The 20,901-nt window shown below is 39.4% G+C and overlaps 1 protein-coding gene across 2 annotated transcripts in view; it reads right to left on the bottom strand.

The window, feature by feature from the left end:
• Positions 1-20,901, bottom strand: part of LOC127582154 (G-protein-signaling modulator 1-like) — a 182,524-nt gene that overhangs the window by 38,100 nt on the left and 123,523 nt on the right. Inside the window, exon 1 of one of the 2 annotated variants that reach the window (XM_052037205.1) lies at positions 3,126-3,386. The exons of the other annotated variant lie outside the window; for it this stretch is intronic. The gene's annotated coding sequence lies outside the window, so the exon portion shown is untranslated. Of the gene's footprint in view, positions 1-3,125; positions 3,387-20,901 lie in introns of those variants that run through there. 2 annotated transcript variants of the gene reach the window in all.

Raw genomic sequence — 20,901 nt, 5'->3', positions numbered from 1 at the left:
GCTGCTCAAACTTGGCAGCCCTACACTCTACAGGTTAAGGAAGACATTATGTGCCCAACTAAAATGGTTTACTCGCATTGAAAAAGCCATATGAAAAGTGAATGGATACTGGAGAAATATGAGGAAATTGTAAATTTTAAATCAAGATGATTCTAAAGGAGTAAATCCTTTCAGTCCATCTTAATTCACCAAGTCAGTTATCCTCTAAAGCTATATGTAGAAGCACGTAGCAGTTTCTTAGTGACTCCAGGATCTCTCCCTCTAATAGCATCCCAGTACCAATACTAAGATTTCCCCTTATTAATTTATTAATGAGATATATTTCCATTAATTATAATTATTATTCCAGCCAATATAAAAATTATTATCAAGAGTTGGTCAAACTGCACTTCAATTCTGCTACATTAATCAACCTTCCTTCTCATACTGTATCTAAATCCTTCGATTCCTTTGACATCTAAAATGTTATCCATCTCTGTTGCACATATTTTCATTTCTATCTCCAGGTGCAAAGCTTGTTTTATACACCATTTGGCCACGTTTGAGCACATCAACATTAATATATGCTTTAATTTATATTTAGCAAAAAGGGTTTCACAGTTGATTTCAGACTTGACCTCATTGCACCGCCTTTTGCTGCATAGATTGAATCTGAAGTTAAAGCAGATAATGATCATTATTCCAGAGATATCACAGTTTATCTCATTGGCAATGTCTACAGCCCTCATCTTACTGTCTTCATTCTTTTAAGGAATTCCTGACCTTGGAGTAGATTTGATTGAAATGGAAATGTTACTTTCCTTGCCATGTTCTGGCCTTTGCCTGAGCATCTGCAATGCTATAGCTGTCACTTAGTTCAAATATCAAGCAGAGAAGAGACTACTATACTTAAGCAATCCTGATCAAAAGATTTTACATAATCAAGTTGCCCAGCCTGTGGAAATGTTTCAGCTTTTTCTCTAACTCTGCCAAAGCCATCCATCATGCATCAAAGATTTGATATGCTGTGATTATCAGAAATTTGAATACATACCTGTAATCTACATTTCATAGATTCATACAGCAGTTTTGTAATGCATTTCAGTGTAGCTATGGTGAGTGGGAAGAAGTGCCACATTGTCAGAAATGTCATTTATTCAGATGAGACATTACTGAGACCATGCCCACTTTATTAAGTGATACAAAAGATCCTGTAATACTATTTTAAGTAAATAGGAGTTGAAGAATCATGTAAATCATGTTGCTAGCAGCACATTAAAAGAGCTGGCCATTGCTCTGCTTATAATCCTTGCCCCACAGATGTCTTTTTAAGGACATTACATGATTCAGTTTTCTAGAATGGCACCTTGGGCATTCACATGCCCCAGCCTCAGTCTGCAAGGTTCAGCACTCCAACTCAGAGATGCCATTTATCCTTGGCTGGTCAATGAGAAAATCCACTTTTACATTATGGACGATGGATTTCCCTCCCCTTCTCCACACAATCTGTGTTCCTGCTTTGACAATCACATAGAGAGACTAAAGTTCATTAAAAATGCCAGGATTCAAATGACTTATTTTGCCAGGATTCAACTTATTTGAACTCACCATCAAAGCATGCATTGTAACTTAGCTTTTTATGGGACTTTTCCTCAATTTTCACTAAAATTGATACCCTCTCTGATCTCAATCAGTAGCTTCCCTGCAAAAAGAGGAAAAGTGGAAAACACAAGAGAATTTTCAGGAACCATTTAAATTAGAACTGAACTAAGCCTCAAGCTGAGTGCAGCTGCTGACAGTTTAAGTTTTGCCTCAGTGCTAAAACAATGGCCGTTGAAGTGAAAAATCCCCTGTTGCATGGTTTCCTAGCTCTGAAGGTAGGAAAGCAATTGATTAAGTGACATTGTGCAAAAGAAGATCAGGTAATGCACTCCTGAAAGCAATTTTTTTAGTTCTGTTTTGAGATTTACTATTTATGTCTAGTGTCAAGGATTGCAACTAGATTACTGTCAAGATTCTATTCTTAAAAAAAACATACAGCAACTTAAAATTTTGCCTTCTGCAAGGTGTCTATGGCTATTTATGCCCAAAGATAAAATTTCTATGATACACAATTCTAAAATTCACTTAGGACAAAGTTAAAACATCTAGCAAAAATGGTGTCCGTTTATTTGGGTGGAGAGTGGGATTTTGCAGTGCACAGGAATGAGTTCGTGGGAAACAGTCAGGAAATTACACAAGGTGTGAATTTTCATTCAATTTTAAAGTCAACCAGAGAAAAATATATGGGCTGCAAATAGCTAAAAGGAGATGAATTTCAGTGCACACCATTTTAATCTTTTATTGTAAGGATGTGAGAAGAAACTGATTCTTGCATTACTATGTGTAAACATTTTATAACACCTACAAATATGCTGCTGTAGAGCATGAAGATCCAAGTAAACACATCAAATCACCATAAAATGCCTGCACAACACTGCACGTAAGTAAAAGGCTTTGCTTTCACCTGTTTTCATCTTTCTACTTTTATTTGGCAGCCTAATAAGTTTTTGTGAAACAATCACTTTTGGAAACAGAAGCCCCCATCATGAGTGACATCTTACCCCCTCGTTATTCAAGTACAAGCACATCAACTTTAGCTTGCTCTCTCTTTGAATATCAATATTGATTCAATGACAAAAAAACTGACTGCACCACATAGAGTTTGCTTTGAAAGACTTAGGAGCACTCAAACCTCAAAATGGAGCTCATACAATTAAATCAAGTTTAAAACACTGGCAGCCTTGATAGCAATAACATTCTCTGTAAAGGTGCAAGGTAACTTCAAATTAAAGTTGATATTTGTGCTCAGTCTCTTTGAAATTACCACAGGAATATAGAACTCCCTGCTTCTATCTAAACGTATTCCCATCACCTCATTCAAATAGTGTGAAACAGCATACAGACCTAATCCAGTTTCTTATGCCTTTCTCCTCCAATGTTCAAACTCAACTTCAACAAGGTAAGTCAGTTGTTGTAATTGCCTTTTGTCCCCATCTATATTGAAGCATTACAAATCTGAGGGTCAGTTGTGACCCGAGATCAATGGAAATATATTTAAACATAGCAGTGAACAAGTGCTGATAAAAAATGAGAGAGAAACTTACTTGCTCCAAACCAGTTTCACAGGCAGCATAAACCATCTGCTACAGCCACCAACATGGACAGATTAGCATAATCTTCTGAAATATTGTTGCTTAATTCACTGCAGTCCATCCTTTAAATTCACCTATTCAGCAAATGAGCTCAAGAAGTCCATACCACCTTTTAGCAACTTGCGTTAATGCTCAAAGCTCCACCTCCTGTTCATAGCATGTTAATGTGATCCCTCAGTCAATCATACATGCTCTCTACCCCATGACAGGTTTGTTGAAAGCAGCCTGTGTTGTCCGCTGCACAAGGAAATCGATTCAGAAATAGAATTACTGAAAGCCAGCAGTGGGATGACAACATATGTGCAATGCAGCCCTGACAGACTGTGTGACAGGCATATCAAGGGGATGAGAGAGAAGACAATGTCATTTATACTGAGAAATGTACATTCTTTTTTTAATTTCTTAGCAGCATCTCCACTAGTCACTGTTTTGTAGGTGACTGCAGAGAGAAAGTTCCCAAATTTAAAGTCCTACAAAGCAATAATGTATGATGGCAATCTGTATTGATCTGTTAAAGTTCAATATGTTAACACACAACCAACAGATTTAGTTACGAAAGATATCAGAGTTGATGAAACTGAGTCAAGGAGATCAGAGACACCCCAGAAAGATCTCAGGAGACATGAGAGACTGCAGATGCTGGAATCTGGAGCAACAAACAATCTGCTGGAGGAACTCAGCAGGTCGAGCAGCATCTGTGGGAGGAAAGAAATTGTTGCTCAACCCGCTATGTTCCTCCAGCAGATTGTTTGTTGCTCCAGAAAGATCTCAGCTTGGGTGACAGCAATAAATTGGGCTTTATGCCCCAAAAGCTGAGGGAAGAAAACTTTGGGCTTGCTTTTGACTGCTACCCATTGACCCATAAAGCCTTAGGTTAGTTTGATAAAGAACATATTAGTTCTCGGAGAAGGTGGAATGTAAGTTTACCAAACTACCAGCTCAAAAAGCACTAAGTTACAAAGACAGATGACAGAGACAAGTCTTCTATTCCCTTGAGTTTAGATTGAAGTATTGATTATTAGGACAATTAAAGGATTTGACTGGGAAAATAGGGGAGAATCTAATGACACTGTTAGGGAGTCCACAGCAAGAAGGCCCAACCTTAAAATTAGAACAAGGAAGTCGAGAGGTGAAATCAGCAAGTATTTCTTCACTCCATACTTTGTGGAATTCTAGAACTTCTCTCATAATGAGGCTGAGGACAAGGATCAATGAAAATTTTAAAAACTTGTGATTTTGGTTTTGTTAGACAGGATAATAAGGGATGTGGAGCCAAGGCAAGTTGATCAAGTCAGCGATGATCCAATTGAACGATAGAACAGGTTTTAGAGATTGGAAAAGCTCCCAGAGTTTGATTATTCCTAATTGCAGCCCACTGTCCGGTTGAAATGGATTATGTTTGCATGTAAAATCTTCACTTTTGACTTCACAACATCACTCAACCTCCTCTCTCTTGGCTTATTATTTCTTTCCACAGATTCCCTAAGAACTTCAGAGTTGAAAGCAAGAAAGGGCAAAGGATGAGATAGCAGTCTTTTGCTAAATGTGTGACCCAACACTGCCAGTTTAAAATTACAATTTAAGATAATGGCATTAAATCACAGAATTCAAGAGAATGATACCCATAGCTATAGTGTGAAATTAAGCAAAAATAACAAAAATAAATCCTAATTCCTGCAACCTATTAATTCTTGGTTTTGTTAAACTGGTGTATGAAAATGTTTCAGGGCTGATAGGACACATCAGTAATTTCTTTTTACCATGCTTCAAAATATTTACTGAAAGAGGTTTTACTCATACTGTACATGTTTGAAAAGGAAACATGCTGAAACACACAAATGCCAAACTTGACTCTTTGAACGTAAGCTTGTGGGAAAAACAACTCTTCCATCTGGGGACATTGCAGCCTTTCAAAGTCAATACCAAATTCAACAAATTCCGTTAATTCATTCTGAAAAGCAAAACTTGCAGATACTGGAAATTTGAAATAAAAACATCAAACGTTGGATGCACTCATCTTATCCAACATCATTTGTGGACAGAGAAATAGATGTAATGCTTCAGGTTGAAAACCGATCATCAGAACTGAAGTGTTCAACCTGAAATGTTAGCTGTGTTTCTCTTTCCACAGGTGCTGCCTGACCTGCTCAGTGTTTCCAACATCTTCTGTTTATTTCAAGTAACTTACTTTCCCTGTTTGCTGTAGGTCATCCATCTGTAATATTGACTCAGTATTTATCTCTGCACCAGCACTGCCTAACCTGCTGGGCATTTCCTGCATCTCTGCATTTCACAGCCTTCGGATTCCTTTATTTGTATTCTCCCTCACCAACTGCCCTCATTAACCTATCAACTAATTCATCAATATCTTGCCACCATGGCAATCCTGGCCTCATCGTGTCAGAGATATTCTCTTTCTCCTACCCATCCCTCCTCCACACTCTCTACAACTTAAAACTAACTTGTTTCCCCACTTTTCCCTGGAATGTTAACACACGTTTCTCCTTTCATAGATGCTGCCTGGCCTGCTGAGTGTTTCCAACATTTTCTATTCCACTCTTGGACAGTTAATTTTGTTTTAAAGTGATCAAAACATTCTCTCCAAGATCAATTCCTCATCTCCACCATGTGGTCTTGGTGAGGGACATAAAGCAGTTCCCTTTAAAGATGGAAGAACAGCAATTGGGCTTAACGATCTCTGTAATGATCATTGATAGAAGCACAGATCAAAAAAAATTCCTAAATACACATTACAAAATAGGCCTTCAGTTCATTGTGGCTGTGACAGTTCCTTAAAATAATTACCCAATCAAAAATCACTTCTTTCTTGTGCATTGCCCAGCAAATGTCTAATTCTCTTTTGAAAATTATGAATCAATCTACTTCTACCATCCTTTTAGGCAATGTATTTAGGATCATCACTCAATGTATCAAAAATGTCATTCCTCCAGTTTTTATGCCCCTAAGTCTTTTCTTCTGGTAATTACCCTCCTGCCAATGGAATCCATTTCTCTTTATTAAATACATCAAAGACATATAGTTTTGAACACCTGCATTATATTTCCCCTCATCTCTCTGTGGATCAATCCCAATTTCTCTGAACACCTAGCCACCTTGGTTAGGTATCAGTGCATACATCTGGGACAAAGTGAGGTAAAATATTATATAACTAAAAACAAATGATATAATTGCAACCTACAAAGCCACATTGTTTCAGAACTCTCTCTTCAGTTGACATTTACGGCATGACGTTCACTTACCTATTAATTTTACTCCTGATCTACTTCACAACTTGCAGTTGGAATGCTCTCTTAATCTTTTGATGTTCAATGCTTTTCTCCCCCACAGCATTTTTTCCACTGCAATGTGGCATTTTGCGATGTGGAATCTCACAATGTGCATTGATGGCTCTCAGTTTTATCTGCTTCATAGGACAATTCCAGTACTTGATGTTTAAATGAAAATGTGCCACTTTCCTCTGCAGATTAAGTTGCAAGAGTTAACTAATTCCCTAGGCTGTAAAGCACCATAATACATCCAAAGAATCCACTGTGGTTGAATGCTTATCGGAATTTGTGTCTTTGCCCCCTTAAGCACCAGTTCTGGACACCGTCCTTAAATCTCACCTTCCAAATTCAAGACACTACTTATAACCTGTCTTGTGGTCATCCAGCCTAATGATTTTTGTTTTGTTTGACAATTGTTCCTGTGAAGTACTTTAAGGTCATCAAAAACAGGTAAATGCAAACTGTTATTTCCTCTGAATGTAAACTGCAGTAGAAGTACAAAAGATTGGATGCTTTTTTTCAATTGACATATAAAAGGACAAAAACTGAGGCAAATTAAATTTCATTCTACTTCAGCTTAGGGAAAGTATTGCCTTATTATAGAGCGCCATTCCTTTCCTCTTACAAATCTGCATTACTTGTCGCATTTTTCACGCTAGTAATAATAATATTATTTTTCACGGTATTCATTAATGACAGGATACAGTATATATTCCATTAGTTTAATTACAGCTGGAACAGAAGGTTAATAAGCAGATGCCTCTACTATCAGCTGAATATTACTCATTTTAAGCTCTGCTTAAGGTCTCTTTTTTTTAATATTATGATTATTCAATGAAATGAAAGAATTATAGTAAAGTGTATGTAGAGCAATACAATATGGGTAGTTACAGAAAACGGATGTTTTGGGCTTACCAAGAAATAGGCTTTTGGACAGTTCTCAGGAACAGAACCTTTACGTAACCCAGGGACTGCCTGTACCTCAAACCTCTAGGCTTGCTGCTGGCAGCTGAAGAGGTGAGCATGAGGATGCACATGAATCTGACCTCTGACAATCTGCCTGGGTCTGACTTGGAATCTACCAGGTGAGGAAACAGGTGTATGACCTACATGCTGGTACTCTGACATAGTGTGTTTAATCACCAATGTATTCCACATCCCAGCTCATCCTACTATCCTCTTCACTTATTTCTTGGAGCTTTCAATCCATCAAAGTCATCAATGAAAACAATAGCAATTTGACCATCAATCTTTGTGAACATTAGAAACCTGACTACATTCAGGCAAGTTATTGAATAACTGACCAAAACCATAAGGGCTGATTAGTGCATTGTTTTCTGAAGCACTGTGACTGAATGATCTATTACATAAATCAATGAACCACTTTCAAGTTCAAGTTTAAACAGTTTAACACAATAGAGCAATCAGTAACTTAAAATACAGTAATCTAAGTTTTATGCATGAATGACTCCTAAATAACTCAATATGGAACAGAAAGTTAACAGGACAAATAAGCAGATGCCTCTACTATCAGCCGAGTATTACTCATTTTAAATTTGCATTTCACTACATTAATTAACACAGAACAGAGCCGTATTCCCTTCATGTTATTGTTTCTCCTCCAGCACAACAAGCAACACAAGTCTGACAATTCTATTTTGTAAAATTTGCCCCTGAGAGAGACAGACTTGAATGTATATAGTTTCTTTCATGACCTCAACACAACCAGCAGGTAACATTGTGCTTTTGAAGTGTTCTATTGTAGGAAACATGGCAGCCAACTTGCACGCGGCAAGTTCCCACAGCAATGAGGCAATTTCAGGAAGAATTCCCTTATCCTTCTTCAAAATGGAATTTTTAGTATCCACTCAAGAGGGCAGAGTTGATTTGACTCCCTGCCCAAAGACGAAGCCTCTGACACTGTAGCTCTGCTTAAGGTCTCATTTTTTTTTAATATTATGGTACAACCAATCAATGAATAGGGAAGAAGGGAAAAGATGCCATGTGATCTCAAGAGTCAAAAGTGCATGGAGCTTTGCCCATGTACCTTGTGCTGCACCTCATTCCCCCAGCAGCTAAATTGCCTCACAGCAGAAAGGTTTAGCTCCAATAGGGATAAGTGGAGGTGTCAATGCTTGTTTCAGGAACTCACCCACCTGCATATTTTACAGCTCCACTCACTAAAAACATTTTAAAATAAAATTACATGGAAGGTGCAGCACAGAAACAGGCCACTTGGCAATAAGTCCACACTAACCTCCTCCCAGCATACATTTAACTCCACTATCATTCTTTCCCCATCATGTACTTCACTAACTTTCTGTCAAATGCGTATTTATGCCTTTCATCTCAGCTGTTCCCTGTAGCACACTCAAACCTCCCTGGGGGTAAAGTAGTGTTGCCTTGATTTATTAGTGACCAACTTATATTTATGTAACTTTGTTTTGGAACCTCCTCATAATGTGTGAATAAACAGAAGGACTTCAGTAAAACAACTTCCAAGAGAGATGAAATGCACAGGGCAATGGAGACAGCAGTAGAGAAGGCGAGTCTGATCAAGAAGCTTGCACAACCATAATGGACTGAACAACCTCCTTCTGTGCAGCTCTGCTCTATGAATTTATGTTGAATGACATTAATCCATAAGTATTTTTGGAGTGTCTTAAATCTCAAGCAATATTTCAAAGCAAACCATTACTGTGCATGAAGCTGCGATAGGAAAAGAAATGAGGAATGCACTCATCCAAAGTAAAGTTGGAAATGGATGCTAAATTTGGGCTACTTTTACCTAAAACAAAAAACCTAACTCAATTTTTTTTCAAGTTTATTTCCTTTGCATTTGTCAACTCACAGCTCCTTCTGGTACAAGTGTGCCAGATCTAATTAAATAACGTGATATTGTCAAACTCCATTTATGTATCCCTGAGGCATTTCAATTCTAAAACATTTTCAGATGATGAGAGGTTTTGATAAAGTCAATAGAGACAAGTAATTCCCCTTGATGAATGTGGGAAAATGAGATGCCAGAGGTTCAAAACTATCGGCAAAAAATCTAGAGGAGAGATGAAGAGATTTTTTTTCCACTCAAAATGCCAGCATCTGGAATATTCCACCTGCAAAAACAGTGGAAGCTAACTGCAGACTTTTTTTTAAGAAAAAGTTGTCCAGGTACTTGAAGGTGTGGAAACTGCATGGTTTTTTTTTACAAAATAAACTTTATTCATAATAAAAGACAAACTATATACAATTACAAAACAGTGCAAACCTTTACATTCTTGTACAAATCATTCATTAGTGTTACCTTTTTATATAGAAAACAGCACCGATGCCACAAGTGTGGCTCCCTGGAAGTTACCTGGTCCCGTATTTACAATATTTAGGGGCTTTCTCCCTGACCCCACCCCTCCCTCTCCAATGGCAGAAGAACCCTAAACTGTAGTCCTTCCCCACCGAGCCTTTGCGTTGGCTGCGCCCAGCTTCAGTGCGTCCCTCAGCACGTACTCCTGCAGCCTGGAATGTGCCAGCCGGCAGCATTCCCCTACGGACATCTCGCAGTGCTGGAAGACCAACAAGTTTCGGGCAGACCAAAGGGCGTCTTTCACCGAGTTGATGACCTTCCAGCAGCAGTTGATGTCCGTCTGTGTGTGTGTCCCCGGGAACAGCCTGTAGATCAGAGAATCCTCTGTTATGCTGCTGCTGAGGATGAACTGTGACAAAGACCCTTGCATCTTTCACCACACCCTCCTCGCAAACCTACAGCCCGCAAAGAGGTGGGCGACCGTCTCGTCCCCAGTGCAGTCCTCCCGGGGGCAACGTGCGCTGGGAGTGAGGTTCCAACCATGCAGGAAGGATCTGACTGGGAGGGCCCCTCTCACCGCCAGCCAAGCGAGGTCTTGGTGCTTGTTGGTGAGTTCTGGCGATGAGACATTCTGCCAGATGGTCTGGACAGTCTGCTCAGGGAACTACCCCACAGTATCCATTGAGTCCTTCTCCTGCAGTGCCTGCAGGATGTTCCGTGCTGACCGCTGCCTGATGGACTTGTGGTCAAAGGTATTGGTCTGGAAGAACTTTTCCACGAAGGACAGGTAGCGCGGCAGCGTCCAGCTGACTGGGACGCCGTGTGGCCACGGGGCCAAGCCTATCCTTCGCAACAGCAGGGACAGGTTATAGACCAAAAAAAAGGTTAAGAGACAATGCACAACTTCTCTTCCAAAGGCTGAATGGCTTTCTTCTGTACTGGATGCATGCTTCTCATTAGGGTGGCTATCAGGAATAATAGGAAGTACACACCCTCCAAAGCATTTCTGGCACAACAATCACAATCCATTACAAAGTTGCTGCGTCTGATTTAGGAATCTCTCCTACTGGGTGATACAAGATAATGCATTCATAGCTTCACACCTCATCACCTCCGTAACTACCACCAGCCTTACAACCTTCAAAGATTTCTGCGTTCCTTCAATTCTGACCTTCTGTGGATTCCCAATATTAAAAAATTCAGTGACAGTAGCTGTAACCCCAGATGCCTGGGTAGTATACTCCAGAAATCGTTCTCTAAACCTCTCCATATCTCTTAAACTCTAGGATCTTCTTAAAGCTTTTTTGTCATCTGTTCTCATCTCTCTCTATGCAGCTCAGTGTCCAAGTTTGTTTGATAACAGTCCTATGAAATGACTTCAGATATATTAATTGGGGTTCTACATATTTGCCAGCTGTGATATATAAATAGGTACACAGGATTGGGATTTATTTTTTCCTCAAACAAAGTTTTTTTCTCTTTTTTTCTGTCTTGTGCATTAGCATGTCAATTCCTGTTAAGCACTTAAGTGCCACTGGGAAGACGATCTGGAAAATATATTTAAAGATGCACAAAAAAAATGCTTAAATTAACATTCTAAGTACAATATAAATTAGTTGACCACCAGTAAGGGGTTTGATTACAGTTTGACAGCAATTTCAAGCACTACCCCGAAGCTATCGATTGCCTCTGATATATGCAACCACTTTCAATGTTGCATTCCACAGCAATCATGTAGGCACACTGCTTCAGTTCCCCTGATTTAAATGATAACCTATTAGGCCAATGACCTTCAAAAGTCATCAATATTTTATTAGGCCAGTTTTTGCAGGTTTAGTCCTACATTAATATAGATTGTTTCTGCCAAAATATTCAGTCCTCCGATTGTAATGGCAATACAATCATTTTGGACTTCCTCATTATATTCTTTTCATAAAAGCAGATTCAATCTAGAAGAATAGATTTTACAACGTTATTAAAATAGTATCTCAAAAGGAGCTGACAAATGATCCATTACACAGCTGGAAATACTTCTTTATCTCAGATTGCATCCAAATGCAATGTATTTCATGCACATTACTAAATTCAACTTCTATTAATAGCCTAAAATGCTGAAGTCCTACTAAAGTGCTGTCAATTACCTTCACCAGAAGTATTGTGGAATCAGATTAAAGAAATGTAGGCTTCAGATTACCAATTTCCAAACTCTATGGTCTCTGAAGTTACTATACGCAAGTACAAAATCAAAGTCATGGATCTGGTTTCCAGTCAAAACGTCACTTCTTTTCCCTTCTTTCGCTCTTTATTTCTCCCCTAAAGATACTGACATCTGCCAGGCTACAACGTGACAGAAATGCATCTCCCTCATGAATTCTAGCATCAGATACTAGGGCAGATAAATATGGTCCGTGTTGGTTTTGGGTCAATGGACATGTTCTTATCTTTGAGTCAGAAGGTCACAGGTTAAATTCCTGCTTCAGGTACTTGAGCACACAGATAAAGGCTAACGGAGCTGAGGGAGTGCTGCACAACTGAAAAACTGGTAAACAGAATATATTTTAAACATTGAGGAACCTATAATTATTGGTGTACAGAGGGAGCTTGATGTGCTGGTATGTGAAACACAAACTTTGTATGTAGCTAGAGCAAACAACTAAAGGAAATGATATGCGGCATGTATTGTAGGAAGGGTGGAATGCAAGATTAACTTTTGCAGGAATTGTACAAGATTTTGGTGAGATCACACCTAGGGTGGTGCAATGTAAATTCACGCGATTGATTTCTGAGATGGGGAAGTTGCCTATACAGGGAGAGATTGATTAGGCTGTACCTACACTCACTGGAGTGTTGAAGAAAGAGGGGTGGTCTCATTGAGGCATAACATTCTCGAAGGGATTGACACAGCAATGAGGAGAGGTTGTTCCGTCAGGTTCAAATGTCAAATCCAGGGGATGAAGGCATGTGATAAAAGGTTGACCATTTAGACCTAAAATGAGGAAAAGTTATTCGGAGGGTTGAGAACTGTTGGAGTTCTCTACCCCCTGCTGCTTTCGATGCTTGATTCTTGAATACATTTAAAGCTAAGATACGTTTTTTGACACCAAAGGAATGTGAAGCAACTTGCTAAGACTCAAGGAGAGGAAGGCCCCAAGGCACTATTTAACAAAGTGCAGAGGAGCTCTCCCAAAGTCCTGGCCAATATTTTTCTCTCAATATCAATAAAACAGATTATCTTATCACTATCAAATTACTGTTTATTGAATCCTAGTGTGGTCAGATTAGCTCCCAAGTTGCCTACATCACAGCAGTACCTTGACTTGAGCATTACGTCAGCAAAATTCTCTGGATGCTGGAATCCTGAAACCGTCACATTAGTTCTATTTCTGTCTCCATAGTCCCCTGCCCCACCTCCCGAGTATTCCCATCATTTTCAATTTTTACTTCGAAAGTACATTATTGGCTGTGCAGGAGTCTGCAAGGTCCCGAGGTCATTAAAGTATTAAATATATGCACCTCTAATTTTCTCATTCAGCTTCCAGAGAAGGTCACTGATTTGTCCTCAACATGTTTCTGTCGAGATAAACTTTCAGCAGGGACTCTTTCGGGAGCAGAAGCATTAGCCAGACTTTCTCCCCAACAACTCAGTGACAAAGCACTGCCCTTATTTTCACTTTGGGTGACGTTGCTGTGCAGGGATTAAATCTGCAAAATTTATGCTATGTACAGTTCAGCTATTCAGAAATCCTTCATGTATTGCTTCAAATACACACTCTTTATGCCAAATTGCCATGGGCACTGATTCTTAGATCATTGTTAGTAATATAATAACAGGAATTGGCATTCAATCTTTTGACCCCATTATGTCAGTCGATCAGATTATGGCTGATCTGTATCTCAAATCCATACACCTGTATCTATTCTCTAATCTTCAAAGGTTTTTCATAACAAAAAAAATTAACAGCCTTAGTTTTGATATCTGAAGATGACCCTTATCCTCAACAGCTTTTGAGTCCCAGATTTCCACAAACTTTGTGTGATGAGTGCATTCTGACAACATGCTTGAATGGCTTAATTCCAATTACAGGGTTATGTCCCACCAAAGGTAAGCTCTTTTCTTCTACCCACCTGAAGCAACACACCTGCTTGTGACCCACTTAAGATTGAGCACATTATACTTAATAATAATGACAACCTGTTAAATTAAGCTGCCTTCTGCCTAGGCATGGTATCCGCTTTGCACACATTGTCAGAAATAGGTTAAGAGTGGTGGTGACTTGAATATGAGTGCATGCGCACTCTCTCTCACTCACACACACACACACACACACACACACACACACTCTGAGTTAACTTGCACAAAACACAAAGACACATAGCTCTTGTAAGGGTGCTGCAAATAATTGGAAAGTGGACCAGTTATAAAGGGAAAATTAAGTACAGGTAAACAGACAGCTATCAGTCTGTCCCAAGATACCAAAGCAACAACTTTATTGTATAGCATGGTCAAAATGATGCCTGCTCCTGGGAATCAAGAACACCTAATTGATTCATTTCAACAAAAAGAGTTCAGCAGACTTTCTGAATAATCTACTAAAACTGATGCCATTTTACAAGAAGTTAAACTTAACGAAGTGAAACATTGAGGCAAATCTGTGAATTCGCAAACTCCTAAGAATAAGGTACATAACACAAGAGTAGTTGGAACAAAAGCACGAACAGTGAACTACAAAAACTACCACCTGCCAACCAAGGGACTTAGAAGCTTATTTAATCTGATATGGTCTCCCTGTTGCAGGCTTTCTGTTCAACGTTGAGAGGGTACTGTCTGCATAACTTCAACATCTCATACCGAGAGATAAGCAACTTTGGGAGTTGGGAAACTTGAGATTAAAGTAATAAATGTTACTAAACCAGGACTGATGTCAGGTCAAAACAGCATATCTTACACTGTGGTATATCCAGATAGATAAATATTTATTTATTAGTCAGATGTACATCGAAACACACAGTGAAATGTGTCTTTTTGCGTTACTGAGAGTGTGCTGGGGAGCAGCCCACAAGTGTCCAGCACCAACACAGCACACCCACAACTCCTAACCTGTATGTCTTTGGAATGTGGGAGGAAACTGGAGCACCCAGAGGAAACCCACGCAGACACGGGGAGAACATACAAACCCCTTACAGACAGTGACGGGAATTGAACCTGGGTCGCTGGCACTGTAATAGTGTTACGCTAACCATTTGTTCAATGTCTGTACTTGGAATAAATTTTGGTTACCTTGTTTCAAGCTGAATTTTTTTCTCATTTTTTTTGATTACAACTGTGACTATCCTCCGTGTGTTATCTTAAAATGCCCCTCATCCTCAATTGTTTTTTTTTGGTTCCAATTTTCCATACTTTGAAACATCCTGAAGTTGTGAAAAGGTACTGTGAAAATGCAAGTCTTTTGACGAAATTATGGTAAGCGGTACAAATCAAATGGCCATATACAGATATGATTGCTGCATGCCAATCAACTTGAATCATTACAAAGACAACATTTAAAATAACCTCAGACAATCAGTTTCTTTAGTCCAACTAAATTTGTTTTCTACATTCACCCTATTTAATATTTTAACTACCAACAGGAACCTGAATCAAAATCTCATCTTGGCATTAGTACAGAAGGAAAAACTTCTCACTGATACTATGTTTAACAAAAAATATTAATAAAACAGAATGCAAGGAAACTCACCGTGAAACTGAGACGGCTTTTGCTTTGCTCAACTTGCTGCACCTTTAAGAAAAATCCAACTCTGTTTGCATCCGGTTCAAGAAACAGCTGGGATTAAATTGATTGCTTGTGCCTCATGTAGGATTTTATGACCCATAAAAACCCAGGAGCAAGTTGAGCAATAAAGCACAGGTGCAACCCAGGAATCATATTGCCCAAAGAGTGAATAACATAAGAAAGACAGATTGGACGTTCCAGCATCTGACTACTTGAAAAGAATTGAATAATGTGTGTTGACTGCATAAAAAATGCAACTTGAATTTTACTGAACAGCAGTCCAGCGAGGCTTAGAATATAGAACAGTACAGCACAGGAACAGGCCCTTTGGCCCACCATGTCTGTGCCAACCATGATGCCATTCTAAACTAATCCCATCTGCCTGTAGGTGGTCCGTCTCCCTCTATTTCCTGCCTGTCCATGTCTCTGTCTAAGAGCCTCTTAAACACTGCTAATGTATCTGCTTCTACCACCTTCCCTGGCAGAGAGTCCCAGGCACCCACCACCCTCTATATGGAAGAACTTGCCTTGCAAATCTCCTTTAAATTTTCCAGCTCTCACGTTAAAGCTATGCATTCCAGTATTTGACTTTTCCACCCTGGGAAAAAGACTCCATCTACCCTGTCTACGCCTCTTATAATTTCATATACTTCTATCAGGTTGTCCCTCAGCCTCTGGTGCTCTTGAGAAAACAATCCATGTTTGTCCAACCTCCCCTTGGAGCGAACACTCTCCAATCCTGTCAACACCCTGGTGAACCTCTTCTGCACCCTCTTCAAAGCCTCCACATCCTTCCTATAGCGACCAGAACTACACACATTACTCCAAATGTGGCCTAACTAAAGTTTTATAAAGCTGCAACATGACTTTGCAAACTTTATATTCAATAATCCAACCAATGAAGGCAAGCATGCCGTACGCCTTCTTTAGCACCCTATTCACTCGTGTTGCCACTTTTAGGGAGATAGGGCCTGTAAAAGAATAGACACTACTTGAAATTAGCACAGGACTGGACAATAGAGAGGTGTGGGCCAAGCGCGGGCAGATGGGACGAGCCAGCTGGCCAACACAGTCGGCATGGACGAGTTGGGCTGAAGGGCCTGTTTCCATGCTGTATGACTCCATATCAGAGCTTTTCCAAATGAACAACACTTCAAGTCTTTGTCTTAAGATGATTTAATTCTCCTGATATACAGAGGTAGGAGATGCTGGTGTGATATGCATTACATGAAATATCTCAGACATTGTACTTGTTATAGATCCCAGCCTATCGTTATGCATCCATTTCAGTGATACAGCACCTGGCACAAGGGAGATCTTGTGCAGAGAACCTCTTATGTTCTTTTTATTGGGTGGATATCACACTAATAACACCATCAACATGTTTTCATGAAGCAGAGAAAAGGGAGAAAGAGAAGGGGGGTAGGGGAGGGGGAAGAGAGAGAGGAGGGAGGGGGACGAGAGAGAGTGTGGGAGGGGGGAGGGCTTCGAAAACAAGGATCAGGTTACAATATTGCTAATCTTGGCTGTTTGCTGTACTGCCCGGTTCATCAACGAATCTTGACATCTCAACAACATTCCCTTTTGTCTTTGAAGGGCTACAGCCTTCACCTTCATTTAACAACAATTTGACTTGTGCACTTTTCTGCCAATGGAGAAAACATGCACACATATTTTAACAAGGTAGACACCTGCATATCCACGCTTAACTCTGTAATAGGTATATAAAATAACTGGAAGCTCCCCAAAAGCGTCACAAGACAAAGTTCAGTTGAAGAGAACTACTTGGTATTGTCCTCACAGATTATCTTCAACTTCAATATCCACGTGAATGAGTAGATTTAGTATCTCAAAGGATAGCAATTTTAAAGACATTGTGCACATCAGTTGCTACACTACACTGACCATAATCACTATAAATTTTTTATTACCATCTTAAATTCATTTATTTCCTGTACAAACAGGATTTAAGTGGCGAGTCAAACACAATAGGCTACTAATAGGCTAATACTAAGTACTGATGTACAAGGACCGCTCAGTTTGGATTAGATAAAATTCGATAATCATAATTTCACTAGTCTGGTTCAAATGTTTCCCAATTTCTTAAATTGTCCTCCTTCATCTCTGAGTGACCCGCAGGACTGCCACCCTTCAAAGACCTGCAGAACTGGGTTAAGCCTAACCTCCCTGGATCTCTGGAACATCTGGATAACCAAAAGGCATCCATGTCAGACTCCTACTTACTGACTATAGCTCTGCCTTCAACACCATAATTCCAAACAAACTCATCTTGAAACTCATCCAGACCAAGGACTCTGCACCCTCTCTGTTACTGGATCCTTGACTTCCTGACCAACAGACTACAATTAGTACAGACAGGCAACAACACCTCTGCGACAAAAACCCTCAATACTGGTGCCTTGCAAGGCTGCATCCTCAGCCTCTTACTTTACTCCCTATACACTTAAGACTGTGTGGTGAAATTCTGCTCTAACTCCATTTATAAGATTGTGGATGACACCACCATATTGGACAGATCTCAAACAATAACGAGACGGAGTACAGGAAGGAGATAGAGAGTTTAGTAGAATGGTGTCATGACAACAATCTTTCCCTCAGTGTCAGTAAGACAAAGGAGCTGGTCATTGACCAGGAAGCAAGGTGACCATGCCCCTCTCTGCATCAATGGCAATGAGGTGGAGATGGTTGACAGCTTCAAGTTCCTAGGTGTAAATATCACCAACGATTTGTCCTGGTCCAACCATGTGGATGCTACAGCCGAAAAAGCACATTGACACCTCTACTTCCTCAGAAGGCTATGGAAATTTAGCATGTCCCCGATATTTTTATAGATGCACCAAAGCATCCTATCTGGATGCATCGCAACTTAGTCTGGCAACTGCTCTGCCCAAGACCACAAGAAATTGCAGAGAGTTGTGAAAACAGAGCCCAGTCCATCATGCAAACCAATCTCCCCTCCACTGACTCTGCCTACACTTCCTGCTGCCTGAGGAAAGCAGCTAAAATAATCAAGTATCCCTCCACCCCAGTCATTCTTTCTTCTCCCCTCTCCTGCCGGGCAGAGGACATAAAAGCATGAGAGCATGAACCACTAGACTCAAGGACAACCTCTATCCCACTGTTATCAGACTCTTGAATGGACTTCTCATACGCTAAAGGATGAACTCTTGATCTCCCAATCTACTTCTTGTGGCCCTTGCACTTTTATTTGTCTACCCTTATTTCTCTGTAACCGTCACACCATATTCTGCATTTTGTTTTCTTTTTACTACCTTGACGTAATTATGTATGGCATGATCTGTCTGGATGGCATGCAAAACTAAAGCTTTTCACTACATCTCAGTACCTGTTAAAATAATAAAACAATACCAATTTCCCAAGTTTGTCTTAAGGATTAGTCTTTGATGCAGATAAAGAGCACAATTTTACAGCAAGTATTAACTCATTAACAAAGGAAGTATTAATTGGTAAGAAATTTCCAAAAGTTCCAACAGACAAAATGCTCTCTTTGGCAATATTTGGACCTTCAACCGAGTTTCTATCAGAGGGTACATTGGACTTCCTCAAAAATAGGTTAAGCCCCTTAAGAACCAGAAGCATACATTTCAAGATTGGGTAGCTCAGGGATAACAATTAGCCTATTTAGCACATTAAAATTCATACTGTATTTCTGCTGCGTCTGGGGTCTCTCAACAGACCAATATTATCACTCCTGGGCCTGACTCTGCACAATCTAAAATAACTGTGAATTAACTAGACAAGATAATGGGAAAAATAAAAACTGAATAAAGGATTTGGAAACATTCCACAACTATTAATTTACCCTTTCTGAAGATTAACATATACCTTCTCATTTTGCTCTCCTTAACAATAATCTATTTTTGCTGAAGGACTGGTCAACTAGGATTCTGTTGAGAATTCTCGAAGATGCATACAATGTAATTGCAGTGTTCTTCAAACAGTTTCAAACAAGCTCATTTGATCTGTCAATGATATTTAGTTCCATCTTCGCTGCTTCCAATTGTGACAGGTTGTTTCTGCTAAATTCAGCTCAGATTTCTTAAGTGACTCTGCTTTGAAAGACACACAAACTCTTTTGCAAAAATTGGTAAAGAACATTTAAGCAAAGGAAAAATAGGTGGTACAAAGCCTCTGGAATTGATTAGCCCTGTCCGGCTTCTCATCCTCCACAAATTCAAGTTCATCCAAAACTCTTGCTACCTGTATCTCAACTCTCGCCCATCAACTGAAATGCAGTGCTTATGGTCAAGCAGTGTCTCAAATTTTAGTTTCAAATTTGGCGTTCAATTTCCTCCTTGGCTTTGCCCATTCTTTACTTATGTAACTCATTGTATACTATAACCCACAGAGAACTCTCTGGTTCTCAAAATTTGCTTTGTTGCAGCAGTGGAGTCACAATTCAGGTGGGATTCAGATCGTGACAAAATCCTCCCCCTTCCAGACACTTCTTAAGACCTATATGATCAAGCTTCTGTGCCACTAAATATCTCCTTATGTGGCTTGGTGTCAACTCTAAGTAAAACATGTCATAGATGTTGGATTATTGCAAATTGTTGCATTTATACCTGGAACTTATACAGTGCAGGGATAAGAGACAATACTTAATAATTCCAATCTAAAATGTCATGACAATATTTTCAACCAAATTCTTAGAAAGTGGCTTCCCCTAAACTTAGTTGCTGTGCAACCACAGAATTGGCAAAATAATCACATAACCACCTAAGTTGGCCCAAGCCTCGTGTTTTAACATATAAACAGTGCAGAAAAATAAAACTTGAAGGTCTGATAACAGGGCTATTCTTATTGCTGACGATGCTACTGATCAGCTCAATTATCAAACTCAAAGATGAACCTCGGCTCACATCCTTCTAGTCTGTAATCCTGTTTATGGGAATTTCCTAAACATTGTACATTATTAAATCCCAACAACATTCATTTAGTAGGTAAACACTGTGTAAAGAATATTACAATTTGCGTAAAGTGAAACACAATGTAAAAATGATACATGTCAAATGATACATGTCAAATTATACATGACAGAAAATGATTGCAAGAATTGAATAAGTAGCCATCCATTTGATAATGCCAGCTTGGTAATTTAGATTGCATTTACATTTATTTCAAAATAGTTGGAGGATAAAATGAAGATTGCTATCAAACATTCTTCTTGACAAGAGTTTAATTGCTTTTGTATGTTTAGGTTTAAAAATAAAGTACAAGATACCTCAAATTTCAATCAAGCCAATTATCAAAATAGTGATGGATCCAAGGAGAAGCTGTTAGGACAGGTGACCAAATGCTTCACCAAGGAGGCAGATTTGAAGAAGAAA

Source organism: Pristis pectinata, chromosome 23 (genome assembly GCF_009764475.1).
Source record: "Pristis pectinata isolate sPriPec2 chromosome 23, sPriPec2.1.pri, whole genome shotgun sequence".
NCBI classification, from domain to species: domain Eukaryota; kingdom Metazoa; phylum Chordata; class Chondrichthyes; order Rhinopristiformes; family Pristidae; genus Pristis; species Pristis pectinata.
This window is presented reverse-complemented; position numbering and strand designations above follow the sequence as displayed.